This window comes from Eptesicus fuscus, chromosome 2 (assembly GCF_027574615.1).
Source record: "Eptesicus fuscus isolate TK198812 chromosome 2, DD_ASM_mEF_20220401, whole genome shotgun sequence".
NCBI classification, from domain to species: Eukaryota; Metazoa; Chordata; class Mammalia; order Chiroptera; family Vespertilionidae; genus Eptesicus; species Eptesicus fuscus.
This window is the reverse complement of record NC_072474.1, coordinates 57580627-57602393: the sequence shown is the minus strand read 5'-3', so window position 1 is coordinate 57602393 and position 21767 is coordinate 57580627. Positions and strand designations below refer to the sequence as shown.

The 21767-nt window shown below is 37.4% G+C and overlaps 1 protein-coding gene across 1 annotated transcript in view; it reads left to right on the top strand.

Annotated features, from left to right (window-relative positions):
* Nucleotides 1-21767, top strand: part of CCSER1 (coiled-coil serine rich protein 1) — a 1048396-nt gene that overhangs the window by 87148 nt on the left and 939481 nt on the right. The window lies entirely within an intron of this gene.

Genomic DNA, 21767 nt, shown 5'->3' with positions numbered 1-21767 from the left:
AGTTTAAGAGAGTAGGATTGGAAGCAGCAAGATAAGGATTTTAAGGTGAAGGATTTTATGCTTTTTAGACCATAAGCTAACTATTGATGTTTCCTCTTGAAGAATTGGTGGGTCTTTGGGGAAATCCTACTAATGAACAATAACGTTAATTGGAATAGTTAACTTATTCCAGTATAGCAATGAAAGAGTACATTGATGTTCATAGAGACAGTCATCTACCTAGTTGGGGATTGGTGGTTTTAGGTTTGAATCTCCGCATCAAGGGATGCAGAAGAACAGATCAATTTTAACTGGAGACATGATCAATCCATATTTTTACTACTATTTGAGGTGTCACAATCACATGCCAAGTTGTTGTCTAATCAACCATATTTTTCATTTCCTTCTGCTGAGTGGGCTTTTCTCAACCAGATGGAGGAGCAGTTGGATGATACCATTTAAGACTCTGGAGATGATACATCTGAACTGCAACACAAACAGTAAAAGAAGGGTTCTGATTAGGGTTTATTGTTCACTCTCAGTCAGAAGTTGAGTACACAGATTAAATAAGAGATAAATCCCATCCCCATTCATAGGTTGTTAACCAAACTACCAAATTTGGTTAAGAAAACAAAAGCATCTCCAGCATAGGCCTCAAATGGATATCTGAAAAAGGTTCTGTAGAAAGAGGAAATCTCTCCTGGACTAAAATATTTTAATACTTTGTCTAAACTGGTTCTCAACATCTTAACAATGGTAAGATATATACTAGTAGGAACATTAGTTGAATGATGGATTAAACCAGCTTGTCATTATAAATTTGTCAATATTGCAATATGATTAAGATACCTAAAAAGTCTCTTTTATTGTTGCTGTGAGATGCTATCTCCTAACTAAACATCACTCGTATGCATTGAAAGATCTGGGTTCTCTTTGGATACCTTGGGACTAATAATAACTTGGGTGTGCTCCCTCAATTAGAACACTCATAATTAGAAAATTATTAAAAATACATATTATTTGGGGAATATAATGATAAAAATATTCTAAGGAAAATGTAAGGAGAGTCATTGCCATTTTGCCAGGTGGTTCTTTTAAATTATGTATTTCAGTGATTTAACGTTTTAAATTATTTCATACTTTAATATCTGATGTTGATATGTTTATAATCCTATATAATAAAAGTCTAATATGCTAAGAGTCTGGTCTTCCGTTCAATCAGTAATATGCTAATGATATGCTAAGACCACTCACCCGCTTGCTATGATGTGCACTGACCACCAGGGGGCAGACAGTCAACAGTCAACCAGTCACTATGATGTGCACTGACCACTAGGGGGCAGACGGTCGACCAGTCGCTATGACGTGCACTGATCACCAGGGGGCAGATGCTCTGACCCATAGGTTAGCTTGCTGCTGGGGTCTGGCCAATCAGGACTGAGCGAGATGGGCCGGACATGCCCTGGAGCCCTCCTGCAGTCCCTCCCTGGCTGGCCAACCTCCTGCATTCCTCCCCGGCCCTGGTTGTACACCCGTGGCATCCCTCTGCCTGGCCTGTGCCCTCTTGCAATCCGGGACCCCTCGGGGGATGTTGGAGAGCCAGTTTCAGCCAATGGCGGAATGACCGGTCTTGCTTTGATGTGCACTGACCACCAGGGGGCAGACGCTCAATGTAGGAGCTGCCCCCTGGTGGTCAGTGCACTCCAACAGGGGGAGCTCTGCTCAGCCAGAAGCCCGGCTCAGGGCTGGCGAGCACAGTGGTGGTGGTGGGAGCCTCTCCTGCCTCCGTGGCAGCACTAAGGATGTCTGACTGACGGCTTAGGCCCGCTCCCACCTGAGGGCTCTTAGACTGCGAGAGGGCGCAGGCCGGGCTGAGGGACACCCCCACCCACCCCCTGAGTGTACGAAGCATTGTGTCCTCAATTAACAGCAATTTTGTTTTTCTTTTGAAGAGATAAATAAAATTAATGTCTTACAATCAATGGTGTCTTAGATTTAAAAAAATATATTATGTAAGAAAAATAGGAACTCAGAGACACATAGGGTATAATATTAACCTGTGACTTTAGATCTCCTCCTTTTAAATAATCCAGAATAGCCTCCAATTCTTAACAGAATTTCATTTCCCTTTATATTGCCTCATTATTTTCCAAGGTAAAATATTCATCATCTTCAGTATAGTAATAATTTCAATAGTCATTTCTCCACTTGTATACATGGGTTATCAGTATATTTTATTGTTTTGTGCATATTCATGCATTTGTATGTTCATATATTTCCTAGTGCTACCTATGATCTTCATCATTGTTATATATTATATATACTATCTTTTTGAGAGATTTGTTACTGAGAATTACATTTTTTAAAATTATTATTATTATTTAATCCTCACCCAAGGATATTTTTCCATTGATTTTTAGAGAGAGGGAAAGACAGAGAGAAATATCGATGTGAGAGAAACCCATCCATGGGTTGCCTCCTACACGTGCCCTGACCAGGGCTCAGGATGGGAAGGAGCCTACAACAAAGATACATGCCCTTGACTGGAATCGAACCCAGGACCCTTAGGTCTACAGGATAATGCTCTATCCATTGAGCCAAACTGGCTAGGGCAGTGGTCGGCAAACTCATTAGTCAACAGAGCCGCAGTTTGCCAACCTCTGGGCTAGGGTGAAAATTACATTTTTATCTCATATTCTACATTTTTATCACTCCATGAAAATAAGAGGTCAACCTTAATTGCGAATCAGAAATATTGACCATAAAGTCTCTACCTTCAGTTCAAGCCTCTCTCATGCTGTACATATATATGTATTTAACAGTCTGTTAGGAATTTCACCCAACATTGTTAGTTATATGCTTTAGATGTAATACGTTAGAGATTAACCTTATTCTTCCTGCCTAATAATTTGTTCTTGCCCTATTTATTTCTCTCTTGTGACTGACAGCAACATCATGCGGGCTAAAAAATTTGAAACCAGGTCTAGCTAGCTTTAATTGATTCTACTTTGTAGTTGTTCTTGATTCTACCCGCTTCTCTCTACAATTCTTGTTTCCACCTTTATTCAGGCCAGCTACACTCTTCCTCTAATTCTCTTCCCAGTTGGTATTGGAGGCCCTTTCCCTGGCTCCTTTGGGCATTAGTGTCATCCTTTTTTTCTTTCTTTCTTCTTTTTCACTTAGTGCCAGATTTGATGCAGGGGTCAGGATCTCTTTCAGTTTTCCTTCCATTACCCCACTCCATAAGGTTTTTCTATCACATAAAACCGTTCATGTTTAATGTTGACTTAATTTCAGATTTTAGAGACATTCACAGTAATCAGTGCAGGTGAGAGCATGGCAGTTGAAAATGCAGTAGTTGAGAGAGAATGTAGAATATTCAAGAGTTTCATTTTGCTCTGTCTTCTAGACTTATTTCTCTCCTGCAGCCACATTGTTATCAAAGTTCTGGCCCATTTATCTTCTTCCTTTCTTAATTTACAGAAAGAACAGCTACAGGCTGCTCTCAGGTGTTAGTTGGCTCACAGGCCCAAAGGCACAGATTCCACCCTCAAAAATGGTTTAACAGAGCATTTTCCCCAACAAAAGCAGGGCTCTTCCCAACTGGATCCTCGTAACTGCTGCTGGAGGGTTAATCTACTCTCTGCCTTGCTACATTTGCTTGTCTCCTGCTTTATCTCTAAGTTTGACCTCCTCTAGTCAGTTCTGCATATTACCCTCAAAATGTGCTAACACACCAATCTGATCTTGGTCACTGATAGATTTACAATTTTTTTCCCCATTATTCTACATTACCTTTATTGTACATTACAAATTCCTTAGCTTTGTTTACAAAGTTCTCAAGCTTCTTAGCACTTTTTCTACATGATAATATTGACTTCCAGCAAATATTTATTGAAGGTGTATGTGCCGTTGGTCCTAAAATTATGCTATCAACCACGAGACAGGTTTTAGCATATGGTCTAATGGAAAATTATATTTTGAAGCAATTATCAAGGAGAAAAAGAGAAGTGTACAGTGAGTTGGAAAAGGTGGAAATTTTAGTGGTGAAGGAAGACTTCTTGAGAAAGTGACATTTAAGCTTTTACATAAAGGAGAAGCGGGGAATAAATTTGATGTTGGAAGTGCTGCTTTGTCATTCTGAAATGTTCTTTCTTTTCTTATTAACTATCAGTGTTCAATTGCTAAAACGAAGTCTGAAAACCATTGATTTATTTGACATCAATAAGGTGCTCTTGAAAAAAAATAAGTGTACTACTAAAGCAATGATGATAAGGACTAAGTAAAATAAGATATATTCAGGGGAAAGAGATATTTCTGTGGGTTGCAGCAGGTGGGATAGGTTTGAGGAGAGGTTGTTTGTACTTGTATTTAAATAAATTACAATAAAGTCTGGTGTGGGGAGGCATTCAATGGGCAAGAATCAGTATAAAGAAAAGTTTAAAGACATAAATATTTAAGTATATCTGAAAATTAATAGAGGGTTACATCAACCTTGTGAAAGCAAATATTACTTGGGAATTATACATTAAAAAAAATTAATCCTGTTATTTTTTGTCAAGTGTTTTTAAATAGTCAAAAACAAAGTAAAACTTTGTTTCTGACTTTCCTACAAAATAAAATATTAAATGTATAAAAATTTGAATAAAGGAATAGTTGTTCTTTTTTAATATATGACTATGCTGATATATGTGAATAAAAATTGTCATAAAGTATTAACCAGGGGAATGAAGCTTTTTGTATTGGATCTTGGCAATATACTTTTCTAAATAACTTTGTACTTCTATTACTGGCAGAATTCTTTTCAGGTTGTTCTGAACAATGAAATATGCTGAGGAGAGGCCACGCGCCCCTGGGTCCGGGTGAGGCCATGTGTCCCTGGATCCGGGTGAGGCCTCGCGCACCTAGGTCCGGGTGAGGCCAAGGCCCCTGGGCCTGGGAGAGGCCACGCGCCCCTGGGTCTGGGTGAGGCCACATGCCCCTGAGTCCGGGTGAAGCCGTGCCCCTGGGTCCGGCCGAGACCAAACCAGAGGGAGTCGGACCTACGTTACCACCATTTGTCCACCATCCAGAGCTGAGGGGTCAGTGCTGACATGTACACATAAGGAACTGGTGGACATTGAAATTGGGTCTCTAAAGAACTGTTGGTCCAGAAAGAAACTCACTACAGACTGATTCATTTGCCTGTCAGCATAACTATTATTGCTTGTCTCACATTCAGTTCTTATAAGTATATCTCTAGGGACACATGATCTCGCTCATCTAGGGGAAATGATGAAAAACATAGACTGATGAACAAGAACAGAACCAGAAACAAGGAGGCATCGATCGGACTATCGGGCCTCAGAGGGAGGATTGGGGTGGTTGGGGGGAGGGGGGAGAGATCAACCAAAGGACTTGTGTGCATGCATATGAGCCTATCCAACGGTTAAGTTCAACAGGGGGTTGGGGCATCCGTGGGGAGGGGTGTGGGATGGGAATGGGGGGATGAGGACAAATATGTGACACCTTAATCAATAAAGAAATAATAAAAAAAAAGAAATATGCTGAAAAAATCTAGATAATCCTTTTAAAAATATTTTGAAAGCATTTTTATGAGATAAGAAAGTTATATATCTTCAGAAAAAAAGATAAAATTAACATGTAACCTTTAAAAGTAATTATACAGAGAACCCAGAAATCGACCCAAGTCATTATGCTCAATTAATATTTGACAAAGGAGGCAAGTGCATACAATGGAGTCAAAACAGTCTCTTTAATAAATGGTGGTGGGAAATTTGGACAGATACATGCAAAAAAATGAAACTAGGCCACCAACTTACACCATACACAAACACAAACTCAAAGTGGCTAAAGGACTTGAATATAAGACAGGAAACCATAAAAATACTCTAAGATTCCATAGGCAGCAAAATAGCAGACATATGTCATAGCAATATCTTTACAGACACAGCCCCTAGCGCAATGGAGACTAAGGAGAAAATAAACAAATGGGACTACATCAAAATAAAAAGCTTCTGCACAGCAAAAGAAATCATCAATAAAACAACAAGAAATCCCACTGCATGGGAGAACATATTTGCCAATGGTATTTCCAATAAGGGTTTAATCCCCAAAATTTACAGAGAACTCATACAACTTAACAAAAGAAAGATAAACGATCCAATCAAAAAATGGGCAAAGGATCGAAATAGACACTTTTCAAAAGAGGGCATACAGAAGGCCCAGAGACATATGAAAACATGTTCAAAGTCACTGATCATCCGAGAAATGCAAATCAAAACGACAATGCGGTACCATCTCACACCTGTCAGAATGGCTATCATCAACAAATCAACAAAGACAAGTGCTGGCGAGGATGTGGAGAAAAAGGAACCCTCGTGCACTGCTTGTGGGAATGCAGACTGGTGCAGCCACTGTGGAGAACAGTATGGAGTTTCCTCAAAAAGTTAAAAATGGAACTCCCATTTGACCCAGTAATCCCACTTCTAGGAATATATCCCAAGAAAACAGAAACAGCAATCAGAAAGGATATATGAACCCCTATGTTCATAGCAGCACAATTTACAATAGCTAAGATTTGGAAACAGCCTAAGTGCCCATCAGCAGATGAGTGGATTAAAAACAGCGGTACATCTACACAATGGAATACTATGCCACTATTAAAAAGAAGGAACTTTTACTACCATTTGGAACAGCATGGATGGAACTACAGAGCATTTTGCTAAGTGAAATAAGCCAGTCAGAGAAAGATAAATATCCCATGATCTCACTCATATGTGGGATATAATGATCAACATAATTTGATGAACAAGAATAGATCAATCTAGAGACAAATGGTAGGGGGTTAGAGAGCAACCAAAGGACTTATATACATGCATATTAGCATAACCAATGGACACCGAGACTGGGGTGGTGGGGGCTTGCCGGGGCTGGGAAGGGATGGGGGAGGGGGTCAACTGGGGAAAAAGGAGATATATATAAAACTTTGGACAATAAAAAAAAAAGAAAAATAATAATAAAAGTAATTATTAAAGTCAACTTTTTTTTTTTTTTTTCTAACCAGCTTGTGAATGTTAAGAGCCATTTTGTGTGTCTGGTAGCCAAATATGTGTTCATATTTTTTATCCTAGTGAGATCCAATATAGATATTTTTCTTAGGTCAGCTGCTTAGTTCTCTGAGGATTCTTTTTCTAACAGTGGAGAATTAGGACAAAAAGTATTAACCTCACTAAAAAGAGCATATTATTTTAGAAAAGGGAGATAACTTAGATATATTCTAATCTATATATAAGGACATTCAAATAGATGAGTAAAATAACTTACTGTCATCTAACTTGCAAGAAATAGGATATGGAATGGAAAACTGAATTAATTTTAGTTATATATGGTTTAATATATTTATTATATATGGTTTAATAAAGTTAATGCATATTATAAATTAAAATTTAAGTTGAAGCTTTAAGTGACCGTGAGTCTCAATAGTATACATACTTTGAGGTTCTTCTATGGGACTGTTTAAAAATTTGTGGTTAACTTTATGTAACAAATATAATTCAAGCTATAATGATGATATTTATGAACATTATTCAACAATAGTGGAAAGAATTTCAAACAAAAATATAAGCTAGGGTATTTCTTTAATAACTCTATGGTCCTAAGTGTATAGGTAGATCTGAGCTTCCAAGTGTATTTTTAATTTGATTTTAATTATATTCAGTAATATATATTTATATGTGCTAATTTTGAGCTTAGAGGCATGATGAGATTTTTATTATTCTAGTATAAAGCAAACTATACTCTTAATGATTAGAACATAATGTTAATCAGCCCCATTTTCAATCTAGCTTTTATTATAGCCACGAGGAACAGAAACTCATTTCTGTAAGAGGCGTACCTGTGGTTTGGTTATATTAGCCAGATCTTTTTGTACTGACTGGGCCTGCCTGACAGTGCAGAGGTGATGCTCAGAGGTCCTGAATCGAGCAAGTGTTACAGATGGATTTACTACTTTATTTTTTATTTTTCCTTTTTTATTTTATATTTTCAATACTCCGGAGATGAATACATTTACTAAAAACACAAAAGCTTTAGCCTATTATACAAAATGCGAAGTTGCTTTACTAGGCAGAATTTCACAGCAGAATCTGTCCTTTTTATTTTTTACCTTCTACATTACCATCTTACTGACCCTTATCTTTCTCTCCAACAACCCAAAAAGAAATGCTCTGATATACTTAGTGAGTACCATCATTATATAAAATACAAATATTTATTTTCAATATACTAAGCATTAAGTAAACAATATGACAATCTGGAATGTCAACCTGATTTCTTAAATGAGCATAATTGTGAATGGTGAATCACGGTTGCAGCCAAAGAATGTCGTCTCCTAGGAAACATACTTTATGAGATGTAGTATATGTACTTACTTTAGGAGATGCTTTGTATTTATGTGGTTTATCTATAAATATCTCAATGGTCTTACTTTAGGCCTTTGAACTTATTCTCACATATTTGGTCATTTATTAGAAGTAAGTGTAGCTTCTGATGCCTGCATAGGAATGCCACTCATCCTCTGGTAGATGTTAATTAGCTTATTATTTGCAAAATTAGACAGACACTAAATATAATTTAAATCTCTATCCTAATATCAAAGCTATCAGGAAACTACCTATCTCGTGAGAATTTGAAAATTAATAAAAGAAAGTGAACATTTTAAATTTTGTGAATATGAAAGATTAGAAAAACAAAAACCTCAGTGTAAATATCTTTTAGGAATATTTACATAGAAGCAAATTTTTGTATAGCTAAAACAAATCAAATTGAACTCTATTTTGCTTCCATTATAAATCAGTATTTTATTTTGTGCATTGAAATAGAGTTCAATAAATAGTTATTTTAAAACATGCGCACAGAGTGTAGTAAAGCTGGGTATATACCCTGTTTTCATAGACATGCTCTGTGCTCTCTTAGTTTTGAACAGAAATAGGTGTGTGTGTGTGTGTGTGTGTGTGTGTGTTTGTGTGTGTGTTAGAGATAGGTGAAAGAGAAATATAAAGGGAGGGAAAGAAGAGCTATTAGAGAGAATTAAGCAATGAATAACTGTCTAAATTCATTATAAAATATAATAAAAAGATGTTATAAAATATCCTATCTAATGAAAGAGAAACATGCAAATTGACCGTACCTGTGCTACACCCACCAGCCAATCAGGAGCATGTATGCAAATTAACCTAACCAAGATGGCGGCAGCCACAGAGCTGGAGTGAGCAGGAGGCTTGGGTTGCCCCCAGTGATGGAGGAAGCCAAGCTTCCCGCCTGCCCTGGCCGGCCCTGGCCTCTGCTCAAGGCTACAAAGTTTCAATTATAGAAGATAAATAAATCCCAGATACCTGCTTCTAGCCAGCCATGGCCTCTGCTCAAGGAGGCGCTGAAAAAAAAAAGGAAAAAGGAGGGGCTGGGAGCTTGGGTCACCAGGGGCTGTGGCCAGCCTGCAAACAGCTATCAGCCCCTCACCCAGGCTGACCAGGCACCCCAGCGGGACCCTCAATCCTGAAGGGGCTGTGGCAAGCCTGCAAACAGCCATCAATCCCTCACCCAGGCTGGCCAGGCACCCCAGCGGGACCCTCACCCTGATCCAGGACACCCTTCAGGGCAGCCAGACCCCATCCGTGCACCAGGCCTCTATATCTATACTAATAAAAGGGTAATATGCTAATTAGACTGGGAGACCTCCAGGAGACCTTCCGGACATTCTTCTGGACAAAGCCATGGTGGCAGGGTCAAGGTAGAGGCAGTTAGAGGCCAAGAGGGGAGGGCAGTTTTGGGTGATCAGGCCAGGATGGGATGGCAGTTGTGGGTTATCAGGCTGGTGGGGGGCGGGGCTGTTGGGAGTAAGCAGACCAGCAGGGGGGCCAGTTGGGGGCGAGTAGGCCATCAGTGGGGGTCAGTTGGAGGTGATTAGGACATCCGGGGGGGAAGTTTAGAGTGAGCAGGCCAGCAGGGGGGCAGTTGGGGGCGAGCAGGCCAGCAGGGGGGGAAGTTGGGGGTGAGCAGGCTGGCAGGAGAGGCAGTTGGGGCGAGCACACTGGCATGGGGGTTAGTTGGGGGTGATCAGGCTGGTGGGGGGGCAGTTGGGGGTGAGCAGGTCGGCAGGCAGAGTGGTTAGGGGCAATCAGGCAGGCAGGCAGGCAGGTGAGCGGTTAGGAGCCAGCATTCCCGGATTGCGAGAGGGATGTCCGACTGCAGGTTTAGGCCCGATCCCTGTAAACTGGCAGTAGGACATCCTTCAAGGGGTCCCAGATTAGAGAGGGTGCAGGCCGGGCTGAGGAATTCCCTCCCCCCCCCCCCCCGTGCACAAATTTTGTGCACCGGGCCACTAGTTATACTTATAAAAAGATTAAGATACAATTCAGTGATCCATAACAATATTTGCTTGGAAATCTCTAAGAATAGTTATAGATCAGGAGGCATTTCAAATATGTTTTATAAAGAAAAATTATCTGTAACTACAGATGCTTCTCTAACCATATCATGTTTGTTACAAAGCAAATTCTATTTATCAGAAATTTGCTAGATTATTATTTATTTAGTCAAAGTGCTTTTGGATGAAGAAAAGTAATGCACTCATTTTCATTTACTCAATTGCTAAAGAGAAATAAAAGTCATGTAGAAAGTATAGTACTAATTATTAATTATACTAGAGGCCTGGTGCATGAAAATTCATGCACTGGAGGGGGGTCCCTCAGCCCGGCCTGCCCCATCTCACCTTCCAGGAGCCCTCAGGGGCAGGAGGCATCCCATCGATCAGGGGAAGGCGACGCCCCATCACACCTCTGCTGCTGCCACTGCTGGCAGTGCAAGCCTCAGCTGGCCTTGGTTACCTCAGCCTTGGGTGGCCCTGGGTGGCTGGGCTGGTCAGCTGCCATCCGAGGCTTGCCTGTGCCTTGGGCTGGCCCTGGGCAGCTGGGAAGCTGCTATCCAAGGCTTGCCTGCACCTCAGGCCAGCAGTGTGCAGCTGAGGGGCTGAGGGGACTGGGCGCCACCATCTTATGGCTGTGGATGCTGCCATCTTGAGGGCGTGACAGTCAATTAGCATATCCCCTCCTCATTGGCTGTGGGCACCACCATCTGTGAGGGCAGGGCAGTCAATTATCATATTCCTCCTTATTGGCTGTGGGTGCCTTCATCTTTGCAATGGTGTGAGGGTTAATTAGCATGTTCCCTCTTTATTAGATAGGATTTTCTACCTGGTACACTTCCAAAGAGGGTTGCAATTGGCATTTTCTTTGTATAAGTTAATAAGATTACAGTTACCATTTGGACTTATTTATACATTAAATGAATTTCTGATAAATTGTGAAAATGAATATTTCCATATTCAGCTATACCTAACATTTGAATTTCCATTTCAGATGTATTCTCTTTAAGGAAGAAAGTGATCCCAACTATGCAAAAAATATTTTTAAAATGTAAAAAGGAGGTAAAAATCATTTGTGACAATGTCAAAATCCATTTTCAAGGATATTTTTGCCTTTGTGTGCAGAGTTTATATGCATTTAAATCTCTAGTAGAAACTCTGAAATTCATCAAAAAGAAAATCAATTCACATTATCTTAGTAATCTTTAAAAGCATATGTAAATTAAAATATGTCACATAGCTAAGTCCTATTTAATTGACAGTTCTCATTGCTTCTCAGGGATTTGAATATTTAAATATTTTAGCAGCCACACTGGTTAGTGTTTCAGGAATGGCACTGCTTTAGAAGCATAGCAAACTCACCACCTGTGAAAGCCATACAGCAAGTTTTCTTTTGAGATTTTTTTTTTCTTAAAATAAAGTATGTGATTCCTATGTTTATGTGTCAAACACTATCTTTTATCCAGAAGATAATACGTAAAAGCCTATAATAAATAATAAATGTGGTGTATGTGTGTGTGTGTGTGTGTGTGGTAACTGACTAATGAATAACAAGGTGATCTTTGGTACCTGGCACACTGGTTTCAGAGAACTTCAATAGGAAAGCATTTGCAGTATTGCCTGTGCTAGCAAAGAATTTGAAGACATTTCAATACTTCTGTGATAACAAGTTTAACCAATAGCAGAAATCCAAGTGAGCATTATAGAACATTAGAAATGGAAATAATATTTTTCGTGTTTTATTACATTCATAAATCTAAATTTAGGCTAAGTAAAATTGTTTAAGGAGAAGATGATCTCTTTTGTAGAAGAGATTATGAATAGAAAAATAGAACTCACAGAATTTGTTTTCATTTTAAGGAATTATGTTTATGGACTTTTAACTTTATCTCTGTAACGCTGGCTTAAAGAAAGAAGGGTTTACTAAAAGCTCACATTTTAATAGTTTAAATTTCCTTGGAGGGAGTGATGGGTGGAGGACTGGAATGAAAATGGTGATGTTGAGGGAAAGCACCATTGCAGCTGATTTTGCTCTGGTCAAACAACTAAAGTTCTTCAAAGGTAAAACTGATGGCTCTTTTTAATTTCACAGAGGCTCAGTTCACAGAGATGAATGACTTATGTTCTTTTTTACATCTTTAGCCCGAAGGAAGTAATGATTTCCTACAATGTACACATTTTATTATCTGAACCCACTCAAATATCTAACTCTACTCTCCAGTGAAATAAATGTAAAAATAGAGGAAGAAATGGAATATAATCATAAGAATCTGAGAAATGTTTAAATGGTTAGATGGATAACATTAGTGAGTCATGAGCAAAGCTTTCTGTGCCTGAAAAAAAAGTAACAGAAAACAAGTCTCCAAACTGCAACTATCAAGCAAGTGTTACGTGAATTGATGGTAGTGAGTCAGTTGATATAGTTTATAAAAACAAAACCCTTCATTTCAGGAATCATTTAAGTTAACCTGGCTGTACATTCACACTGACAAATCTGATGACGGGACCTTAAAGTAAGGGTAGTGACAAAAAACACTGTCATGACAACATAGAAACAAATGTCTACCGCTAACAGCTTAGTTAGGGAAGAAAAGTAGGCATTTACTTGACATCTCAGCTGTGAGTGAAGTTAAGATTATATGGGTCTGACTAGCTCTGCAAAGGAATTAGTATGGTTAGAAAGAAGAATAAAATAAAGGAACATATATGATTCATCTTTAGATGTATTCCGTAAATCTTTAGGAAAACTGCCCAAGAACTTGCCTTTGATAGGAATAGAACTCTGGAGAGTCCAAGTGTGGGGCAAGTCTCCTGCTACTGATAGCGCCAAATATAATAAAGCAATGACATCCATGTCAGTTTCCCACTCACTGTTACAATGTTTAAGGTCTTTGGATCCCATGGATTTCGAGATACTTAGGTAGAGAGGGGTATTTAGCAATCCTCTGGACATGACCATAGACACTAATGAGGTCCCCCTGGCATCTGTGGTGGCTCTGCTGCAGGCCAACCCGACTTTCTCATTCTAGAACCCCCAGATCTTCCCATGGGCCTGACAGTCACGGATATTACTGGAGAATAAACACATTGTGGCACATCAAAGGTCCTTAAAATGGTGTATTAAAAGAATGAATGATATTTATTTTTCTACAACTGGCTTATTTCGTGGAGAAAGATAAATATCACACGATCTTACGCATTTGTGGAATATAATGAACAACATAAATTATAAACAAAAATAGATCCAAAGACATAGAAGCATGGAACAGACCGTCCAACCTAAAGGGAAAGCAGGGGAGGTGTGTGTGTGGGGGAGGGGGATAAGAGATCAACCAAAGGACTTGTATGCGTGCATATAAGCATAACCCAAGGACACAGACAGTAAGGGGGTGAGGGCATGTGCTTGGGAGTGGGAATGGCCAGGGAGAGGTCAAGTGAGGGGAAAAGGAGACATATGTAATACTTTAAACAATAAAGAATTTAAATAAAAAAAGAATGAATGAATGCAATTTGAATTATTACATGACAGAGTAATTAGTTAAAATTTGTGGCATTAAACTTTTAAAATATTGAAACAGTTATGGTAGGAATCTTCTTATTAGAAGAATAAAGTCTTAGAGGCAATTATAAAGAGAATTTACTTTTCTGGATTTAAAACAGGGGGAGGGGCTTAGCTTTTCTCCTGCACAATCACCTATTGTGTTTTCTGTCTGTTATTAATCACTCAAATCTGAAATCAGCCACACTTATTTTTGATCCTCAGTTCTGACACTACCTCTGTGCACTTAGCTACTTAACCACATTATTTTTTTTTTCTTGACTGTAAAGTGAGCAAAATACATATCTAAATCATAAGATACTAGAGGCCTGGTGCACGAAATTTGTGCACGGGGGTGTGTGTCCCTCAGCCCAGCCTGAAACCTCTCCAATCTGGAATCCCTCTCACAATCCAGGACTGCTGGCTCCCAACCACTCGCCTGCCTGCCTGCCTGGTTGCCCCTAACTGCTTCTGCTTGCCAGCCTGATCACCCCCTAACCACGCCTCTGCCAGCCTGATCAATACCTAACTGCTCCCTTGCCGGCCTGATTGCCCCTGACTGCCCTCCCCTGCTGGCCTGATCACCCCTAACTGCCCTCCCCTGCTGGCCTGGTCACCCCTAACTGCCCTCCCCTGCTGGCCTGATCGTCCACAACTGCCCTCCCTTGCCGGCCATCTTGTGGTGGCCATCTTTGACCACACGGGGGTGGCCATCTTGTGTGTTGGAGTGATTTGCAATTACCTCTTTATTATATAGGATAGCTAATGATTCTAGTAAACGAGGAATACTGAATATGAAAATATTAAACATTTAGTAAATATGAGTTATTATTCCATCTTCCATAAATTCTTTATTTGATTTCCAGGAATCTACCTTTAATTGTTTTTCTGTCTACATCAAAATCTCCTGTGCTGGGTGCTTCTCATCTCTATACTCCTTAAATATTTGGTATGTTCTTAAGCTCAGTTCCCACACCTTTAAAAAATTCTGCTTACACCTGTACGTTTGATTATTTCATCCAGTCTCCTAGCTTTGTGTTGGTTAATGCATACAGCTTCAAGTTTCTATTTCCAGCTCAGAAATCTCTCTGCACTCAACATATAGATTAACTATCTACTTGAGATCTCCCTGGATATCAGTAAGGCTGCTGAAATATGTCCCAAACCAAATTCCTACTTTTTAATCTTTAGCCCCTGAAAATTTGTTCTTCTGAGTCTTATTCATTTCAGCAATTAAGTCCATTCTTTCAGTTACTAGGAGTTATTAATTTGGGGGCTTCCTTGTATCCTCTTTTTTCTTTATGAACAGCATACACATAACCTCTTAAAAAATTCCATAGGCTCTGTCTATCCTGATGAAATTTCTTATTATTGACTTATTTTTCAAGGAGGTGGAGTTACCATTATGACCTTCTTAGACCAATAGTTCTTAAAGTACGGTCAGCAGCCTCTTGAAGGTTCCCCCAAACCTAGTCTGGGAATTCATGATGTCACAACTATTTTTCCAATAATACCAAGACATTAAAATTTTAATGTTTTCTTATCTATAGCATGACAATAATGGCAGTAGTACCACTAGTAGCATAGTGTCTCACACACATTTTACTCAATAAATACTACTGAATAATTTCTTAAAATATTATTGAGTATTTTGGAGTTATTGAAACAAATCAGTGGGTCGGCCAGCAGGTTAGATGGCATGGCATCCAGAGCCAGTCTCTTTACCATAACACTGAAGTCTCAAAAATAAAGTACAATAATTTTTTTGGAAAATTTACTTGATGTCAGAATTTTTATAGTTGTGTATCTTTTTCTCTTATGAGGTCTTCATTTGTACTCTTCTACATAAAAATTGTACTCTAATTTTATAGGAGAGAGAAGATAATGGAATTTTGGGATAAAAATGTTCATAATTTTGATTGTCTAGCTATATACTGGCATATTATATGTCAAGATGATAAGATAAATTATAAATCAACAGCTGTGTATGGGAAACTACTTTACCATATATTCTCTTTAGAATTGATACCATTTTCAGGTTTTTGCTATTTTGATACTTAAAATGTTTATATTACTTGAATTTGCTACTTTCCAATCACAACTATGGTTGAATCGGTATTTTAGTTGTCTATTTGTCTTCTGTTTTCTCATTAGAATTTTTTCTCTTTTATTTGTCAGGCTGTTCTTATTAGAACCTTGGTTTACATTAGTGATGTCAGTTCACAGACAAGCTTTCTCATTCATTTCTGTTCCTTTTTATTTTGTTCTTGGAAGTTAAACAAAAGTGTTCTTGACATTTGATTTTAATATTAAAACAGTGTTGCAAGTGGTTAAAGAAGACAATAGGAGAACAATTTACCACTAGTTTCTAATAATTCTACTCTTCTCCATTTTTAATTGGGAAGATGAGTTTTTAATCCTTTCTTACCTCTAGATATTCTTATGCAGTGGAAAATGGAGTCATCATATTTTTCAGGCTTATAGCCTCACTATGACATAAAATTCCCAAGTCTTTAGAATGTGCTGTGGCTGCATTAGGAATCACGGCACCTACTAAAACCCAACTGAAGCTCAACAAATAACACTTGATTTTAGTTTTAAAGAATAAGGAGGAGTTTGCAGGGCGAAAATAGGAGAGGGAGCAGCACATTAAAGGCAGGCGAATGGTTTGGGCAAAGACCAGAAACAAGGGTAATCAGGGAATCGCAGGCAGTCTGGGGTGATGCAAGAGGAGGATGAGATATGAGCCTGTGAAGCTAGTGGCACATGGTTGGAGGAAGCTTGTACCCCAGACTAGGGAGTTTAGGCTCTACTTTCTGAGTAGTTGGAAATTTGGTAAAGATTTTTCTACATGGGAAAACTATGATCAAAGTTGGGGTTTGAAAGAGTTCATACAATTTTAGCAGTTTGCTAGGTTATCTTTCTTATTGAACCCTACTCCAGACTCCTGCCTCTACTTTATTCTTCTTATTTTCTTATTAGACATCTGTGTAGGTGTGTTGTCCTCTGTATGATTGTGAAAAGTACCTTAGTAGTCTTATGTCAGGATCATCAGTTTTCTCATTCTTTCCTCTTCTTCATTTTCATGATTTATTTTATTTTATTATTATTTGTTGTTGTTGTTAATCCTCAATCAAGGATATTTTTCCATTGATATTTAGAGAGAGTGGAGGAAGGGGGGAGAGGGAGAGGGAGAAGTAGAGCAAGAGGGAAAGCAAGAGTGAACCAGAGCAAGAGAGCGAGAGCCAGAGCGAGAGAGGAACAACCACGTGAGAGAGACACATCCATTAGTTGCCTTTTACACATGTCCCAAATGGGGCTGGGGATCAAACCTGCAACCAAGGTACATGCCTTTGACCAGGAATCAAACCCTCAACCCTTAGGTGCTCAGGCCAGTGCTCTAACCACTGAGAACAGCCACCAGGGCTCATTATGTTCTTTTAATATAAGGAAGATTAATTTTGACTTTTGAGTCTAATAAGAAAACATCATTAAAAATATTTTAAGCGCCTGGTCAGTATTGCTCAGTGGTTGAGCATCAACCTATGAACCAGGAGGTCAAGGTTCAATTCCCAGCCAGGACACATGCCTGGGTTGCAGGCTCCATCTCCAGTGTGGGGCCTGCAGGAGGCAGCCAATCAGTGCGTCTCTCTCTCATCATTGATATCTCTCTCTCTCTCTCTCTCTCTCTCTCTCTCTCTCTCTCTCTCTCTCTCTCTCCCCCACTTGCTTCCTCTCTGAAATCAATAAATATATATATTTAAATAATGTCTCAATAGCTCATTAGTACTATAGCTTACTCAGCATTACTAATATGTAATCATTGTAAAGAAGCAAGAAAAATAGCAAATTTATATTTGTGAAGTATAGGAAGAAATTCAAATTTACTAATATTTTTGTCAAAGTTTTCTGCCAACTTTTGTAAGCTTTTGTTGAGTTAATAATAACAACATAATGGAGATTTAAAAAAAAAACACATCCTAATGTTTAATATTGATCCATTCAATTTAAAATTAGTTAACTTCTTAGAAACAAGAAAATATATAATATAGGAACCGAAGGCCATGTTTTTATTTCTGAAGGATTCTGTCCTCTTAAATTTTATATCCTGTAATTATTATTTATTGAGGAAAAAACTAATAAAATTAATGCCAGTATAGTGCTTGTTCTGTTGATGGGTTGTGTGGAATGTTTATCTCTTGAATATAAGCTTAATGGGATAATAGGATTGTATTCTTCTTCTAAATTAATACTAGGCCTCTACAATTTATTCCTTTGGCTTGTAATTATTTTTGAGTCTTTGCAAGTGGGTGGGGAACATTAAGTGATGGCAGATTAGTAGTGTTTTATTTGTGCTGATTTGTGCATATCATAAATATGACAACATGTTAAGTTAATTGTTTTTCACTTAAGCTGTGTAATTTATGGCTGTCACTGATAATGATACTTAACATTTCAATCAACATTGATTTTTTTTTTCTGGGCAGTAAATGATAGAGACTCATTATATATTTAAAAATATTCCTTGTTAATGCCTGCTTTAAAATAGTTTAAGATAACTTTTTTAGAAACTATAAAGCTAGTTAAACACAAGGGCTATTTTAATTTTGTTAATTTGTTTAATTTTAAATACTTTTAAAAACTTAAATGGATTACAATGTTCCTAACTTAAGTCAAAATACAAAAATTTCAGTATCCAGGATCTCATAGAGTAGTAGAAAATTACATTTTCATTTACATATACTAGTAAAATATACTTGATAGAGGTCAAGACTAAATTCAGATAAGGTTCATAACAAAAAATCTATAGCAGTTCTTACCAACAGGATTGTGTTTTTACTTTTGTATACCTGCACAATCAGTTATACTAAGGGAGATGCCCTGCCTTGATTAATGGGATTATTCATCAAGGGTAAATGAAAATGTCCTTTTCTAGAAGCTAATTTGCCTTACCTTTTAAAAAATGTAACAAACAACATTCAAAATAAAAGGCAGATAATTACAAATTTGCTGTTATCTATCTTCAGCAGAAAACTGTCTCAAAAGTATGTTTCAATCTAGAGGATACAATTATGCTTAACCTAGCAATGATATGAATATTGTGAATCAAGGGACATATTTAAATACCACTTATATTTCAAGAAGAAAAGCAAAAACTGAGCTGAGAATAAGAGCTTATAGCTAGAAGAGAGTTAGAAATCACCTAATTTTTAGCCCTCCAAAAATATTGAGACCTAAAGTAATATAAATAGTTAAAATCAGATCTATTTAAAAGAATCAAATTTTCTGATCCTAAATCTAGTATGTTTATACCATAAAAACTGATACATCTTCACTTATAATGCCATACATATTTAGAAAATTATGTAATAGAGATATAATTTATATTCAACATATTTATTGAATATATGTGGACATGTTTATATTTGTATATGTCTCTCTATATAAATGAATAATATAAATATATATACTTCTATCTACATATTTTTTGAAACTTGAGTGATAATTGACATCCATCATAATGGACAGAGATAGCATGATGAGATAGGAATACAGAGGTGGGAGCAAAAATCTTTAAATTTCCCCTTTTACTTACTAGGTGGCTGTCTTTGGAAAATTGGTTAATATCCCTGAATCCATTTGCTTTCTCTCCTGTAAAATGGGGATAATGAAACCAAATTTGCTGGTTGTAGGAAAGGTTAGAGATAATGCAGATAATGTGGTCTGCAGTCATTGTATATTGTTCTGTTTGTATGACACATCAGCACATTGAGGCCAGCAGACTGTTTATGCCTCAATATAATATTTCTAATGTACTAACGTGATTTAAATCTGAAAAATATACTACTGATTACTTGGGTACATAAGTACTAGAACTGGAAATATTATGTTTGAATGCATGAAAATGATCTTTGGTCATTGAATAGCTAGTTGTGATTTAATGTCCAAAAGGCACTCTTGGCTAATTGTGATAGGAATTTTTTGTCAACAGTAAGTAAAAACATGGACTTTGCAATCAAAGTGACTTGGTTTAAAGTCCTGGATTAGCCACTTAATTAGCTGTGCGAGCATTTTAATCACATCTCCACATTTCTGTGTAAATAAATGAATCCTATATAATAAAAGCATAGTATGCAAATTGTCCCCTTGACTGGGCATTCCTCTGGGAGTTCTTCCGGGAATTCCACCAAGGGGTGGGGCCGGCAGGGGGAAGTGAGGGAGGCCCAGGCTGGCAGCCTGCAGCCACTAGAGACCCTACCAGTGCATGAATTAGTAAATAATAAATAAATAAATAATAATAAATAATTTTTTTTACTCTAGTAAATAATAAATAATTAAACAAATAATTAAATAAATAATACAGTTTTCTTGAAGAAGTTGTTGTGATGGTTAAATGAAATAGTACATTTAAGAAGGTTTTCTCAGTGCTTGATACAGAAAATTCAACAAAGTTAACTACTATATGTCATTATCATCGTCATTACTAATTCAGTGGCCCTTTTCATTTCTCTTAAGAAGCTAAGTTGGGAGTAGCCGGGGAAGGGTCTATGGGAGAAAAAGGAGACATGTGTAATACTTTAAATAATAAAAAAGAAAAAAAAGAAAAGAAACTAAAAAAATCTTTGCACAATTGCAGAAATGTGAAAGTTATAGGAAACTGAGTAGATTGCAGTGCTTTTTGGATAAATATATATAACCAGTGATCCCTTGGAATTAACATGGGGAGACAATAAATGGAATCATTTATTTTAAACAGATATCGTGTTTTGTTTAGTTAGGATACTTTAAAATCTGATTCACCCATTATTATATAGCTTTCTTATTCTTATACTGGCAAAGGTTGATATATTTCTATAATTTTTATATAATTCTATAAAAACTACGTACTTATAAAGGACATTGTTAACATAAATAAACAACAAAACAAAAAACTGCTTAGCACTATAATAGAGCAATAATGAAAGATGATGTTAGTAGGAAAAGAAAAGGAAGGGCTAATTCACATACCACGATAACATAAACTTGTGAAAATAATTTAAACTTGTAATCTAAAAATTCAAATAAACCCAATAATAAATGCATTGGATTTATTGAAGAAAAACAAGGTATTTCATGGTAAATCAACATCCCTGACCTTAATCAAAATTGATAGTGTCTTTTAAAAAGACAGCTACAGGGTCCTACTTATATGTATCTATCTCTCTGTCATCTATCTGTCCATCTATCTGTCATTTATCTGTCTACTGTCAAAGACCAAGTTGATTACACTCTGGTCCTAAATTATTAAAAAGGAATTTTTATTTGGGGCAATGCAAATAACAAAATAATGGTTTTATCAATATGAGCATTTTTGAAATATGAAAAATTACATTATGTGCGATTTTTAAACTGTTATGCTATTGTCCATTAGAAAATAATAAAAAATACCTGAGTGGTAAAACATTATGCAGTTATAATTTCATTCCTATATAATTTTGGTTACTGTCATTGTAACAGAACTTATAAGAGATTATACTTTAAAGTACTGATTTTTAATAATTGATAAATATTGTCACATTCTTTTAATTTATTTGCAAAAAGCTATACTTCTAACACATCTCTACCCCAATACTTATTGATTGGAGTTGAGTGAGGCAGCAGTGTATTTTGAGTCTTATTCTGCTCTGTTCCAACACTCTTCCAAAGTATCCCCTTTCTTTTATATCTCCTAATGCTGGCTTAAGGCCACACACACACACACACACACACACACACACACACACACACACTGTAAGGAGAACTGGGGTAACTTGGGCTTGCGAATTTACTTCTAAGCACTGTCTAAAG